The sequence below is a fragment of the Sorex fumeus genome, unplaced genomic scaffold (genome assembly GCF_029834395.1).
Source record: "Sorex fumeus unplaced genomic scaffold, SorFum_2.1 ptg000002l, whole genome shotgun sequence".
NCBI classification, from domain to species: Eukaryota; Metazoa; Chordata; class Mammalia; order Eulipotyphla; family Soricidae; genus Sorex; species Sorex fumeus.
In genome coordinates this window covers 57,803,267-57,816,240 of record NW_026606059.1, presented here as the reverse complement: position 1 = coordinate 57,816,240, position 12,974 = coordinate 57,803,267, and the positions used below count along the sequence as shown (strand labels likewise).

Genomic DNA, 12,974 nt, shown 5'->3' with positions numbered 1-12,974 from the left:
TAGCTGTGTGACTCAAATTGTGGGGTCCGAGCACTGATTAAAATACTTCACATAAAATGCCTGACAAAGAGGAAGTGAGTAACACCTGTTGATTCAGAATTTCTATGCCATGTGCAAAGAGCACAGCAGGAGATTTTCAGCTGTTTCTTTTAGTGGTTTTTTTTTTTTAATTTTTGGTCATCATTCAAAATCCTGTTCAGGATAGGATTTCATGTGCATTCTAACATTCTAACACCACATCCTAAACCAGAGTGTCTAACTTCCCTTTCCCACTTTTTCAGGGTCCCGTCCATTTACTGTCCCCTATTCCCCAGACCTGAATTTGTTCATCTCAGTTATGTAGACCAGTTATCACGCTCTATTGTCTTTGACCATTTGTTATTCTCATACCATGTTTCTTCATATCCCACATATGAGAAAGATCATTCTTTATCTGTCCCTGTCATTCTGACATCACTCAGAATAATACCCGTAGATCCGTTCGCATGGTGGCAAATTGCATGATTTCACCTTTTTCTTGTAGCCGAGTTATATTCCTTGCATATATGTATCATAGTTTATCCAATTATCTGTTCTTGGACACTTGGACACTTACTTGGGTTGTTCCTAGACTTTGGCCATTGCAAATAGTTCAGCTCTTTCTTTTGAGGAGGCTTTTGATTGTATAATTTCCATCCTATGCTCTTCTGAGGCCCCCAACTGAACCCTGGGTCAGGCCTCCTCTTGGCACAATGACTGAGATGTCTGCTGAAATAGAAAGCCTCAGGAAGCCAGCTTCATGATGAAAGTTCATTATACTTTAAACACAGGATTCCTATGGTCAGATGTCTAGTCATTGTACCATCAAGAATCCTTTTATTTTCTTCTAAAGTTGTAGAGGATTTGGTACACTCATATGGACTCATTAGGTAATAACTGCTTACTCTTCATTTTAAAAAAATGACAGCCATCTTACAAGGTACATTTTACATGCCATAGTTAAGCCAACTTATTGCCAGCAGCCGTTTAATAATATGATCAGTGATGGGTCTTTGACAATAATGAAAATAGCTCAAAGATTTCTGTCTTTGCAGAGGTTCTGGGGCCTGCGATCCCAAGTTGTAAACTACTGTGTCATTTTAGGGTTGGGGTTTTGGGGTTGTGTTTTTTTCCCTATTTTTAGGGAGCCACACCTGGTGGTGCTCAGGGCTTATTCTTGGCTTTGTGTTCAGAGATTACAGTTCTGGTGGTGCTGAGGGGACCATATGTGGTGCCAGAAAATCAAACCAGGGTTTACCGCATACAAGACAAGTGCCTTAACCAATTCAAACTGGGGTCCAACACATGCAAGACAAGAGCCTTAACTCCTGAACTATCACTTCAGCCGGGTACTGTCATTTTAAAAGGAAAGAATAGGACTGTGGCTACTATAGTGGCAAAATGCATGCCATGCATGTAGGAGACCTAGGTCTGAACCCTGGCATTATAAAAAATTCAAATAAAAATGGGAGCTGAGCACAATCTGCTTCCAGGCTCCATTTTAGAGCACCAACAGCCCTGGTCTAGAGATATAGGAGCGAGCCCCGGAAGACACCACAGCACTGGAGATCTCTCCGGGCCCCATACGAGCCAATTTCACCAGGCTACCCCAGATGGAGCAGGTGTGCTCTCCCTGCGTACTCCAGATGGAATCCCAGTGACCAAGAACTTCCATATGCAAGGCCCAGGTATGCGGGTTCCAGGACTGAATTTCCAGGTTGCATGGTGGCAGAGGAGCTGGGCTGTCCCTCCGTAGATCCCTGCCCACTTGGCAGCCTGGCGAGACTCCCAGTTGAATCCCAAAATGGATTAGTGCCCTACAGAGATGTCTCCGGAACCCCAACCATTTTCAATCTTGAATTCCAGAAGTGATACTCAAAATGAGCAATGGATAATAAATTATCTAGCGTCCGCCTCTGGCAGGCAGGCTTAAATGGTGGTGTGAAAATTCGCACATAACATAATGCCCAACTGGTGGAGGGATGGGTATTTGATCACTGTATAATTGAAACCCAAGCACAAAAATTTGTAAGTCTACAACTGTACCTCATGATGTCTCACTAATAAAAATTTTTTAAAAAAACCATAATGCCCAAAAGTAAAGAGAGTATTGGGGAAATTGTCTCCATAGAGGCAGGGTGAGGACTGGGATGGGGGTTGGTGGGGATACTGGGGACATTGGTGGTGGAAAAATGTGCACTGGTGAAGGGATGGGTGTTCAATCATTGTATGGCTGAATCTCAAACATGAAAGCTTTGCAACTATCTCACGGTGATTTAATAAAAAAAAAGGGGGGCTGAGGATGTAATTCAGCACTAGAGCATATCTCTTACATGTATAATGCCCTAGGTTTTATCTCTGCCATCACAAATAATATTTAAATGAAAATGAAAAGAGAAAAGGGAATTTTAGTGTTAGGGAGTGAGAATCCTGCAGTATCTAAAGCTGTAGGCATGTGATTTTAAATAGTACTGTAGTATTGTCCTCCTGTTGTTCATCGATTTGCTCGAGTGGGCTCAGTAACATTTCCAATGTGAGATTTGTTGTTACTGTGTTTGGCATATCAAATACATCACGGGTACCTTGCCAGACTTTTCCGTGCGTGCGAGATACTCTCGGTAGCTTGCCAGGCTCTCTGAGGGGGTGGAGGAATCGAACCCGTGTTGGCTGGGTCGGCAAGGCAAACACCCTACCCACTGTGCTATTGCTTCAGCTCACCCATGCCAATTAACAATAATAAAATAAATCCAGAGGTCCACTAAAGACAACAGGTAGGACATCCATCCACTCATGCCTGTCCAAAGGAAATAATTTTTCTTTCCAAGTTTTTCACCTGATCTCCAGGTCTTCTTGTAAGCTTTTTATTTTGTCCCTGATGACACCCAATTACATTTACATAAATACAACACTCGTCCTGTAGAACAAACACATGCCTCCCTCTTTGACAATCAACATGAAAGAGGAAGCCTCTATTTCCTCTTGCCAAGAAGAGGGGAATCCATAGTTTTTCCCCTCACCAGCAGTGCCATTTTTCCTCATGGACCAACCACACCTCATCTCCATACCCCTATCTTTGATATTCTTGAAATTACCTAAGACCATATTCTTCTGTCCCAGGCAGATAGAGAAGCTCCCCTCCGGAGGTAATGGCAATAAAACTCCTGGGAAGTAATAATATCTGATAGACCCTAAGTTGCAACTGTATCCATATTTAACTGATTTTAAATATGTTTCCAATTTTTTTTGTATAAAAATACATTTCCATATGATTTTGGGGACTGGAGGGATAGTACTGCGGGTATGGTGTTTATCTTGCATGTGATCCAGCCAGGTTCCACCGAGGCAGCACATACGGTCCCTTGAGCACTGCTAGGAGTGATCCCTAAGCCCTGAGCATCACTGAGTTTGGTCCCAAAACAATCCTCCCACAATCTTACTTTCAGTTGAAGGACATTTTTTCGTTCCCCATAAGGTAGACACTACCTCCTCCAGGCAGTCCTGTGTCCTCTTTCCTGAAATTCATTTGATAAATCCATCATAACATTTGTCACACTGTGAATTGCTGGCAGATCGAGACAGTGTCTTCTTCATTCTTGAAAACTCAGTCCCCAGTTGACCCTGGGCAATGAAATGCCCATTGAACAGACAGGTAAATGAGTGAATAACAGAAGTGCAAATAAATGGCAGAGAAGGAATCAGAAACTTTCAGTTCCAGGGCTGGTGTGATCATATAGCGGGTAAGGCGATCGACCTGGGTTTGATCCCCGGCATCCCATATGGTCCCCCAGCACTGCCAGGAGTGGTTTCTGAGTGCAGAGCCAGAAGTAACCACTGACCATCGCTGGGTGTGACCCCCTCCCCCGCAAAAAAAAAAAAGTAAAAAAAAGAAAAAAGAAACTCTCAGCTCCAAGTCATCTTCCCCTCAAGTAGGCGAGTGGGAGAACTAACACATATTGAGTCTCTGTTACGTAATACGGGGTTCTGTGGGTGACCTAGGTCAGTCTGGGGTTTTGTTTTTAGTTTTTTTGGACACATCTGAGCCCAGGTAAGCTACATGCAAAACAAGCTTTTTAACTGCAGTGCTCTCACTCCAGCCCTGTTTTCTCTCTCCCAATGTCCCCCCACCCCCACCCCCACCCCCAAACCCTTTAAAAACTACTCTTACAATCCCTCTCTCTGAATTCAACATTCAGAGAGGAAATAGGATCTGAAAGGGAACTTGCCAGCATCCCAGGTTAGAAAAGGCCAGATTCAAAGTCATCTTTATCTGACATCAGTCTGGGTTCTCAACTTCCACTGTGGCCTCAGTCCCTCTCCCATGTAAATGGCACTGTTTCAGGAAGACTCAGAAAACTGATTGCCCCCTATTCTGGAGCCTTGAGGCTCTCTTTTCTCCTGTCTTTGGGTCTCTAAGGAAAGTTCTGCCCTGCCTGTACACATCCAAACATTGGCCTCTAAAACCCGGCAGCTACAGTGCCCAGATAACAGAGAGAGAGAGAGAGAGAGAGAGAGAGAGAGAGAGAGAGAGAGAGAGAGAGAGAGAGCGCATCCACTTTCCAGTTGCTGAAAAATAGCCTCTATTGTGCCCAAGAGTCATTCCTTGTCATTTGAAATTGCTGAAAGCAGAAGGCTCCCGTGTCCACTGGGGCTGGGGGTGGGTTGGGGGACGTAAAATGAGGTATGAAGGGACTGGCGCAGACAGCTCTCTGTAGTGTCCAGGGTTTGCAGGCCCAGGCCAGGCTGAGTAGCCTTCACTAAGACTGGGGTCTCCAGGATCCAAAGTCTAGCCGTGCTGACATCATGTCCCTCCAGAGCCCCAGGGGTGCTTCCAGGGTCCTTGCTAGAAACTGCTGACCCATGTATCTCTCCTGGTCTTGGCCCCTTGGCCTCTCTCAGCCTCTTCCTCGACCTCTCAAACTTCTCCCCTAAACCAACCCAATATCCTTTCTGGCCAGATACTTTAATCAAGCGTAGGAAGAAGGTTTTCTTCCAAAGGTCTCTGAGATTATCTAGAAATACAGACCTTGGAGGCAGAAGGAAGCCAGAAAAAGTCCTTTTCTAGGGCACAATTATGTGGGCCCCCACATTCCCTCGGTCTTAGGAAAAGGCTGCCATACTCCTGGGGAGGGGGGACGGTTTGGAACCACACCCAGTGGTGCTCAAGGTTTATCCTTGGTTCTGTGCTCAGGAATCATTATATAAGGTGCTGGGGACCAAACCCAGATTGGCCACATGCACGAGTCTTAATCCCTGTTAAGGTATTTGCCTTGCACACAAGCCTGGGTTCCAGCATCAGCGCCCTTTACGGGTTCCTGAGTCCCTGGAGAAGTGATCTCTGAGCACAGAGCTAAGACTAAGCCCTGAGCATGCTGGTGTGGCAAAAAAATTTTTTTTAAACGGAAATAAAGAATATCAATAAAGATAAAGAGATTATAAAAAAGAGCCAAAGAGAAATTTGAAAATACAAGGGTGATTCAATAGCTGAGCTGAGAAGAAAGGAAAGCCGAGTAGGACACTTAAAAAACAGGACAACTGAAATAGACAAGGCTGAAGGGCAGAAAGAAACCCTATGAAGAAAAGTGAACACAGTCCAAAGAAATTTGTGGGAGACCATTAAGCAGATCAACATAGAAATTCCTGGAAGTACAGCAGGTAGGGTGCTTGCCTTTCATGCAGCTGACCCTGGTTCAATCCCTGGGAGCCCTCTGGGTCCCCATGAGCCCCACAGGAGTGATCCTTGAGTGCAGAACAAGAAGGAAGCCCTGCTCAACTGCTGGATGTAGCCCCCCTCTCAATAAGAATATTTGAATAATGAATACAAGTAGTTCAAATTTTGATGAAATTAATAATCTGAAAATCTAAGCAGCTCAACCAATTCCAAGTAGGAGAAACTTAGGAGAAACTGATATCAAGACCCATTGTAATCATTCAGTGAAAGAAAAAGAGAATGTTGAAAGTAACCCAAGAGAAGTGACTCAGCTCTGAAAAGGCAGCTCTGTAATGGTAACAACCAATTCTCACCCAAAACCACAATGCTAGTGGGCAATGGGATCATCTACTTAAAGTGTTGAAAGGAAAACATGGCAATGGGAGAACAGTCAGTAAGGTGCTGGGCTTGGACTTGACCAAGCAGGATTTGATCCCCAACACCTCCTATGGTCCTCCAACCCACTCCAGAAGTGATCCTGGAGCAGAGCCAGGAGTAAGCTGAACACTGCCGGGTGCCAAAAAGAAAGATGACAGCAAAGAATTCTGTATTCAGAAAAATATCATTCAAAATGAGGAACAGATTAAGGTACTCCCGGGTAACAAAAGTTGGGTGAGTTTGGTACCACGAGATCAGCTATATAAGAAGAGCTAAAGGGAATCCTTCCCTTGTCTTGAAATAAAGCAAGAACTTCTTTGCTCCTGATAGAAAATAACAAAAAGCTTTATAAAAATATAAAGATCAGGGCAGAATGATAGTACAACAGGTAAGGCATTTGACTTGCACACAACCAACACAGGTTCAATCTATAGCAACCCCTTATGGTCCCCCTGAGCACTACCAGGAGTAATTCCCAGAGTGCAGAGCCAGGAGTAACCCCTAAGCATCACCTGGTGTGGTCCGAAAACAAAAAATATAAAGATCTGGTATTGAGAGATAGTATAGCAGGTAAGGCTCTTGTCTAATAAGCAACTGGCTGGGTTCAATTGCTGTTACCACACAAGGTCCTCTGAGATCCTCAAGGAGTCATTCCTGAGCACATTCAGGTGTGGCCCCCAAACCGTTCAGAGGCGGGGGATGGAGGGGCCGGGGTGGTGGGGCGGGGGTTGGCAGGAGGGTTACTGGGAACATTGGTAGTGGAGAATGGGCACTGGTGGAGGGATGGGATTGCATGACTAAAACGTAATCACAAAAGCTGGTAAGTCTGTAACTATTTTACAGTGATTCATTAAAAAATAAAATTAAAAAAATAAAAATAAAAAAACAAAAAAAAGGGAGTCATCAGAACTGTACAGGAGCAGAGTTGTTATGTGCTCTTAAAATTAACAATCCAAATTTGTAGCTATAAATTTTATCAGCTAAGTGTAATCTCAGTGTAACCATAAAGAAAACAATGAAAGAACATATATGAAAGAAAGTGAAACTGAATAAAAATGGTTTATCATTTTAAGAATATAAGAGAAAACAGTAATGGAGAAATGAAAGTCAGAAAAGCTGTAAGCCACATAGAAAACAGATTCTAAAGTTTACAGGGAGAGGAAAAAGACCCAGAACAATCTACATAAAATTAAAGAGTACTGCTAAAACTCCAAAATTTATCACAAAACTAAAACAGTCCAGATTTGCCCACAGATTGGCCAGATAAATTAATGTAATAGAGATCCTAGAAATAAATCTACATAAATATAGTGAACTGATTTTTTTAAAAAAGAGCAAAATCACTACAAAGGAACAAAGATGGTCTTTTCAACAAATGATACTTTTCAGCATGAAGCCACATGCAAAACAAAACAAAACAAAAAAACTAGACTAAGACCTTAAATCTTTCACACACACAAAAAAATCCAAATGGATTAGAGATTTAAATGGAAATTTCAAAATATAAAATGCCTAGAAGATAGTATAAGAGAAAATCTAGATGACTTTGTTGAAAATAAAATTTAAAAACTCCATTAACAATGGCATCTAAAAACACTTAACACCTATAAACTAATTAACCAATGAGGAAACAGACATATACACTGAAACCTCCAGAACATTGCTGAAATTAAATAGAACCTAAGTAATGGAGAAACATGCTCTATTACAGATAAGATTACTTAATAGTTTAAAATGTCAATATACTCACAGTAATTAACAAATTCAATGTAATTCATAATTCAACTTTCCAACAACTTTTTTTTTCCAGAAATGGTAAAACTAAGTGTTTTTCTTCTCATCCAGTTTTTTTCATCTACTTTTTGGGGAATCAAAGGGTGAACGAAATACATGCTTTGTATATGGAAGCCCCGGCTTTGATTCTGGGCACCACCCCAAGCACGGAAGGCATGGTCTCCAATGGTTGTGGTCCAAAAAAACAGGACAGGGCTGAAGTGATTAGTTGAGTGTTTGCTTTACCTGTGGCCAATCATCTTTGATTCCTGGTCCCCCATATGGTCACCTGAGCCTGCCAAAAGTGAGTCCTTAGTTCACAGACGGGTAATCCTGAACACTGCTGAGCGTGGCCCAAAAAGCAAAGAGAGAAAAACCAAAAATACCCAAGGGGAATAAGATACATGAATGAGCCAAAATATATGAAAAGATGCTCAATACCATCTTCATTTAAAAATGTGAATCAAAACTACAATATTAATGCACATTAGGATACACACATACATACATACACACACATACACACTACAAGGATAAACCTTGTAAACACTGTACTAAGAGAAATAAGTCAGATAAAAAAGAACAAGTATTGCAAAATTTTCACTTACTTGAAATCTCAAGAATAGGCAAATTCATAGAAACAAAAAGTAGACTAAAGGTTACCAGCCGCTGGGGGAAGGGAGTAAGTGGGGCTTATTGCTTAATGGTTGCAGAGTTTGAGTGGGAGGATGAAAAAGTTTTGAAATAATAGTGCCACGTTGCTCAGCATGGTGATTATAACTAATGACACTAATATAAATCCTGAAAAATGGACATTACAGCAAACTTTGTTAATGAATATTTCACCATGATTCTTTTAAAACCTCAGCTAATAAAGATGAAAAAAATCACTGAAAACTACTAATCATTGCTAAATTTTATTTTGTATTCAAAGACACAATCAACCGAGAGAATTCTTTTGCTCTGTCAAATAAATATATTTAAAAGCTAGCAAACATCAGAGCAGAATTAAATGCCAAGCCTATAAAAGAGATGGGGGAAATTACTAATAAGTTATTTACAGCTATACAAAGTTAACATATTGCCAGGGAAACAAAATATAGATGTATTCAAAAACTTCATTTCCAATATCTGATACTTCAATTTTGAAAACATAAAAATTATTGTCAATCAAAACTCAGACCACATTAGCAATGGTTTTAAAAAAGGGAGCAATTTAATCATTATAATACAGAGTGTCTTAAGAAGTTTTTAAACAGTGTAAAGAAAGATCCATTTAGTGCATTAAATTGTTACAGTCTTTACATTGCTTCTTTTTAAAAAAGTTAACAGTAGTATGAAAAAGCCACCCACAAAGCCAGCTGTCTGAGTAAAGAAATCAGCAAGATTGCAGCATTTTGGAATTACTAATAAAGCTGTAGTTAAAAAATAAAAAGTTTATAAAAATGAAAGCAGCATGCATAGTCAAGGCTTTTTCATAACACTTCATTAGCCAGCAAACATTTTGGTAAAAAACAAAAGCTTTATATTTATTATTCATTAAATTAGATAAAATAAACTGGCCAAGCCCACTATATCTGGTCATTCAGAAAAAACATCTGAAAACCCAAAGCTAATTAAACTGAACATGTCTTCTATGAAGAAAAGCACATTTTGAAAAATGGTCCTATACGCCACAAAAGAAAGGGTCCTTCTCAACATGAATGAACAGCACCGGTCTTTACAGAGTTTGTAAACCAGTAAGACCTTTTAGTCTCCTGACATGGCAAGAGCTAACAGTTAACACTCCCATAATTCATAAATAAAAATTTAACATTTTAGTTTTTAGTCAGTCCAGAATTTTTTCTCTGTCATTGAAACCATTACGTAATGGAGAATTTCACTGACAGATAATTCTTAGAAATTCTGATCTGATGCTTGTACAAACATTTCTGATTTCCAAATGATTGTAAGAAAATACTACATATTCACTTACAAGATTGTTTTTCACATTAGCTTCATGTTTATTTCATTGTTTCACCTTATTCAAATTCATATGTCACTTTTCCTTCTTCAGTACTGATTATCTTCAGTTTTTAAAAAAAGCAAATTCAGCTACTAATGAGAAAATTAACAGAAGTATTACAAGTAGCAATACCAGTATCCACAAATGTGTTCAGCAAAAATATCCAATAATTAAAGTCCAATGATACCACAAAATCTTACTGTTCTAGTATGTCAATACTTAGCTTTCCCATGTACGTTAAAATTGTATAAGCCCAGGCAAAACGTTTTAATCTTCGTGCAGAACCTGATAAATATGACAGTAATAAATCAGGTCTTCTTTATTTCCTGTTTCTAACTCTGTAAAATGTTTGGTCACTCAAAGTTATAAGCTTAATCACATATCAAAGAACACAGGCAATAAAGCCCATCTTACTGGACATACAGTATTAAGCTTGACAAAATATGAGGACAAGCTTTAGTGGTCATTTAACCCCTCAGAAAATCTAAGAATTAGAATGTCTCCATCATATCAGAATAAAAATGTACTGTATTAAAATGTGAATTTTTACAAGTTGTTTTTTCATTAGTGTTCTATTTACATTACAGAACTTCCGCCAACTGCAGTAGTTTAACTTTGGCACAACATTAAATTCCATTTCTTTTGGGTACTGGATCCTATTCTTTTTCAGAATGCATATGCCCCTAAAATGTTTTCAGTGTCATCAAAGATTGGGCCCATTCACAGTAAATCAGACATCAAGAGTTGAAGAACTGATTCTCTTCCAATGTTTTAGGTAGCTATAAAAGAAAAATACAATAAAAAACCTAAAATTTAAAGAAAAGCATATTTTAATGTAAATAAAAATAAAGCAAGGCATCTATATATGCTTATATATGCATATGTGTGTGTATATATATATACAAAAACATTTAAATAGATACTATTTTTCAAAAACTGTGACTTTGTGTGAACTTACAATTACTAGAATATTAATGCTCAACATGAGAATACCCACACAAATTTAAAATAAGGTCAAACTAAACTGGACCCAAAAGTCCACAGTATTTTTAGATGATTGCAAATCCCTGAAAAATCACTGCACAGTTACTACAATTCATTGCAGCAACAAATTTGTTGATTTAATCTTGGCTGAGCACACATTCTTGCGTTTAGCAATACAAAATAAAAAAAGCCTGTTAAAAATATTTTATGCATCTGGGTCAGAAGAAAACTTGTCCTGAGAATTCCTGACATTGGGAAAAGGGGTTGCACTTCAGGACAAATCTGTAAGGAAACTGTTTACCTTCTTGTGACTTGAAACAACATATGAATATTCTAGAACCTGGAATGAGACTTATACTTGAAATGGGGGCATTTTCAGTGTCATCTGTCTGTCTGAAAAAAATAGTTACTGAAAAGAAACCCTGAAAAAGAACTGCTAAGCAATAAGAATCATGCCTGGTACATATTAAGCTCTCTATAAATAATTGTTGAAACAAAACAAATTAAGTCGGGGAGGAAGACAAGGAGGAATCATAAAAATACTGCACAAAATAAGACACCATGGAAGCAGAGAAGGGCCAGGGGGGCAAACAGCCCAGGACACAAGGAAATGGCCTCTTGTAAAACAGTCTAAGTCGATATCTCTCTTCTTCCCTTACTGCTTGAGAAGACTGTGATCATTTCTGATAACAAGATGCTTTCGGGCTACTATAAGACATCCATGAACATTTCATGGCAGCTGTATTGTTTTTATTTAAAAATAGTTTCATCTTGAAATACTCTAAAGCAGAAAGTAGAAAATAACAGAACTATGCTATTGAATTTCAAAAGTATGAAGAGCTGAAGTCCTAAGTCCAAACTGGTATCTGATTTGCAACTACTTCATCTTACTCAATCCATGAAAAGACTTCAGACTTAAGGAATATAGCAAATCTTTTCAATTTAAGGCTCTTACATATACTTCTATGATTACAGAGATATACTTTCAATCAAAGAATGTTACTGCTGGTAGTCGGTCTGTTTTCTGTCAAAGAATGAGAAGATATTTTAGGCCATGACATTAATAACAAATTTGTTGCTTACCTTTTGATTTCTAAAATAGGATCACTTTTTTGGGTTTGTTTTTGGGGCCATGTCCAGCTGTGCTCAGGGCTTACTTTTGGCTCTGTGCTCAGAAATCACTCCTGGAGGGCTCAGGGAACCATACGAGCTGCTAGGGATGGAGCCAAGGTCAGCTGGGTGCATGGCAAGTGCCTTCCTCACCGTACACTCTCAGGCCCCATGAAATAGAATCACTTTATATGAGTTTTAACTTACAAACAAAATTTAATAGATGTCTGACTGGAGAGGTTGTACAGTTTGTAGGATGCTTGCCTTGTACCTAACTTGGGTTTGATTACCTGTACCACATATGGTCCCCTGAGCACTTCTGGAAGTACCTTTGTACTAGGAGTGGCCCAATAAACATCTATTTACACATATGTTATGTAAATATATATGCCACCTAAGCAAATATAATTGCGTCCTAGAGCAAACCTTTGACTTTTAATAGAAAAATTAATTTTAACAAATAAATTACCTTAAACTTGTCAAAAATTGGTTGGCTTGCATGGAAGGTAATAGAATTAAGAGAAAAGATACCCATTTTTTCTTTTTGTTTGTTTGCACATGGGCAGAACTGGTGGTGCTCAGGGCTTACTCTTGGCTCTGTACTCAGGAATTACTCCTGACAGGGCTGTGGGACTAAATCCACTATGTGCAATACAGACACCTTAACCCCTGTACTAAGATACCCGTTTTCTCTTAGTTTCCCTAAGACTGAGCAATCCTCACCTCTGTGGTCTTTCTTTCGGTACATTTTTTCCCCTTCTAAAAAGTTTTCATCACTGCATTCTTTCCTTAAATGGCAAACGAATAAAGAAATAATGAAGCCTTTAATGAAGGGAGGGTTACAAGAAGTATACTTTAGTTATCTTTAGTGTTTACTTGTAAAACCCCACTAGAACCAATATTCCATCATAGAGAATGGGTAACTGTCCCTTAAAGTAAAAACATTTTGGGCCATCTCCAGAGAAATAGCACAGCAAGTGACCAGGCTTGAGTTCTATC

General features: G+C 39.4%; 1 protein-coding gene across 2 annotated transcripts in view; it reads right to left on the bottom strand.

Moving 5' to 3' along the window:
• Positions 1–9,068: 9,068 nt before the first annotated feature.
• The window catches only part of ZHX1 (zinc fingers and homeoboxes 1), a 29,079-nt gene continuing 25,173 nt past the window's right edge, over positions 9,069–12,974 (bottom strand). For both annotated transcript variants that reach the window (XM_056130890.1, XM_056130971.1), the window contains exon 3: positions 9,069–10,687. The gene's annotated coding sequence lies outside the window, so the exon portion shown is untranslated. The remainder of the gene's footprint in view (positions 10,688–12,974) is intronic.